The sequence below is a fragment of the Rosa rugosa genome, chromosome 3 (genome assembly GCF_958449725.1).
Source record: "Rosa rugosa chromosome 3, drRosRugo1.1, whole genome shotgun sequence".
Taxonomy (NCBI): domain Eukaryota; kingdom Viridiplantae; phylum Streptophyta; class Magnoliopsida; order Rosales; family Rosaceae; genus Rosa; species Rosa rugosa.
The window spans coordinates 20,294,393-20,297,525 of NC_084822.1; positions in this window are offsets into that span (position 1 = coordinate 20,294,393).

Below are 3,133 nucleotides of genomic sequence, written 5' to 3' on the forward strand. Positions count from 1 at the left end.
ATCCAAACTAGACCTTAGACATCACATCCCATTGGATGCGCCCGATGAAGAAGATATTTACCCAAAATTCATTTTGACTCTAATAATAAACAAACAACCAACGAAATAAAGAACAAAGATAAACAAAAACTGAAATATGAATATAAAACCTAAAACAAAGTTAACGAAATTTGCCTTTTTTTTTTTTTTTTTTTTTTTATAAGTAGTTGAATTCAATAAGACAATGTGCATCAAGGTTTAGACATGCGGCCCAAGTATAGTCGCCTAGACACAAATTTTCTTTCAAATCCTTTGGGCAACCTTACTGAAATGGCCAGGTGGGGGAGGGCGAACAAGAGAGGCAGAATCCATTTTGGCATGAGCTACTCCCACATAGTGGTTTAGGCCCATTTGCACGCACTTCTGGATTCAAGAACCTGTCATGAACGTTGTCCCCTTTCTAGACACCATTTCACATAGGCTATACTTACTAAGATGAGAAAGATCATAAGTGTGAAGACAGTTCAACAAGTGTTAATAAAAGCCGCCCTTAACCTTAAGGGACCTGAACTAGGTACCAATAAGGAGTTTAGGTCAATATTAACAAAAGAGACTTCACCTATTCCGTTATGATTCACAACCCCTTTACCAAATTCAACTTTTTTTTTTTTTTTTTTTTTTTTTTTTTTTTTTAACAAGAAAACTAGAAGCGAAAAATTAACAGAAAATTAAAAGCAAAGAAAGAAGTTAGCAGCACTATGTTTGGCTAACCTCCAGAAGGCCACGGGGGAGGCCATCTATGCTTCACTCCAAGCTCAGATGCGTAAAAATTTATAGCATGAAAACCCCCTTTGTGAGAGCTTGTAGGAAAGCAACAAAGATACTTCGCATCGAAAACTTGGGAAAAATTTGGCTCGTATGAGGAGTAATCTTGCCCCCCAAGTATCTTTGTTGGTTGGCGAAACATGATCTTCAATTGCACTTTTGGAGATGAAGATGTTCCAAGATCGGCTTTGTCGCCAACTACCATGTCATAGAACATGGTGTCTTCAGGATTAGCCACATATTGGCCATTATAGACGACCACTTGCTGGTTTGAATTCTCATGATCAAGAGCCTCAAAAACAACAATTTGGTCGCCTAGATCATATTTAATCACCGCTTGGCTATTAGAATTTTTAAGAAATTCCTTTTGGTGATCAACAGAATGAACATGGGCTCCATCTTGCCCCCCATGCATCTGATCAGTAGCCACATATTTGGCTTGATCATTGGAGAAGTCAAGTACATGTTCAGAGACCACTTTATTGTCAGAAGAACAATCTTATGGACCATCTTCTCCATAAACAGCCTCAATTTGTTGGTCCCAATCGCGAAACCTCTGCTTTGTTTTTGCGATCAAACTGGCCATGTCCCTGGCTCGCTTTTCTTTATGCCTCTCGATGTTGGCCATGATGATCGCGAGCTGTTCCTCAATGCTTGCCCCCTCTGGGATGGGAATAGGCATAAAGTCATCATTACTGGCAGTATCCCCAGTGGTAATATTGACCATCTATTCACTTTAGGAATTTCTTTTGGTAAAGATTTTCCCCTGGCATCTCAATGATGGTGAACAAATGCAAAAAGACTCTAGTGTAGTCCCACTGGGCGTGCCAAAATGTTTGTTTTGAAGTCCGGTGGTTGAATGTGCTTCAAGAGAAAAGACTCTTCTGATGTTGTCCCACTGGGCGTGCCAAAATGTTTGGCTCCAATTTTGTTGCAGCTGGTCAACAGTCTCTTTTCTGCGCGGGCGTGCCAGCACCGTTCGGGTGCGGTCGTCGGGGGTGTCCCTTGACCTGACTTCTATCAAGCGATTGTAGACGAGGAGAGCACCAACCTCGTCGTGGGATTCTTTATGCCTCGTGGCGAGGACTTTTGTTGAGCTTCTTGAAAATCACAATCGATACTCGATGTTGTAGATCGAGCAGAGTGAGAACCACTGGGAAGTAGAGAGAACTTGCTAAAGCGTGACTTTAGCTTGGCTGGGTTGCTAGGGCGTTACCCTTGCTTGGCTGGTTCTGTAACCGTTGTGGTCGCGGCACTACCGTCGGCTCCCGAGGAGACTAGGACCGAAGCACGTTGACAGAGGGTTTGGTGGCACTGAAAGTCGGCTTCTGAGAAGACTAGGACTAGGAGTGTGATCACCTATAAGAGAAAGAGAAGGAAAGGAGTTGCTCTTAGAGAGGTTTGCTCTAGAGAGAACTTAGATCATCTTAGAGATGTTTTGATGTATGAATGAGTGAATTGTTCTATGTTGTAGCCTCTATTTATAGGCTACCAAGCAACACTATTTGGCCTTAAACAACTCATAATGGGTTAGGTTTTAGCACTTAAACATTAATGGAATGTTAGGTTTGAATACTTAAACACTTAATGGAATTTGTTAGGTTTAAGTCATTTTCTGCTCCCTTATCCCTCAATTTTTATCTCCGCTAAGAACTCAGATTCAACCTTCGATTTCTTCATATGAAATGATCCACCATGAATGTAGATTATTGTGGTAAAATTTCAGAATTTATTTCCATGTGGTTGGGCCGGAAATGCTGCTGGACCTCTTACAGGTCCAGTTTCCAAGTTTTGCTTCTGCAGAAAATTGGACTGTTTGTTTGAAGGTTTTCCACTCCGAACGAGCTTTGGCACTCTTCATAAGAAATGATCAATGGGATGTCTAGAATTAATCTGGAAAGTTTCAACTCATTTGGAGTTCGGATGGTTAGTCCGCCATCCCTCATTTCTTGTCTAGCTCGCTTTCTCCTAGCCGAAGTAGGAAAATGTGCTAAAGTTGATTTTTCATTTCCATGTTTGGTAGGCCTTATTTAGCCTCTTAATAATATATTTTTGAACTTATCGAAAATATATATGTGAGCCGCTGATATTGGCTCAATTTCTCCAAGACACGCTTTGTCAAACAAAAATGCTCATTTTGGGTCCAAACACCGGCACCTCTTGTCTCCCTCCTAACCTTGACTTGTGGACAAGATTGTAGAGCAGAACATTGGTGATTCTACCAGTTCATTATCAGCATGACTACACAGAAACACATACCAAAACTAACATCAGTTCAAATGCTGAACTTAGTGATGATTAGAGTAGTATTACTACTATGGTAATTAAT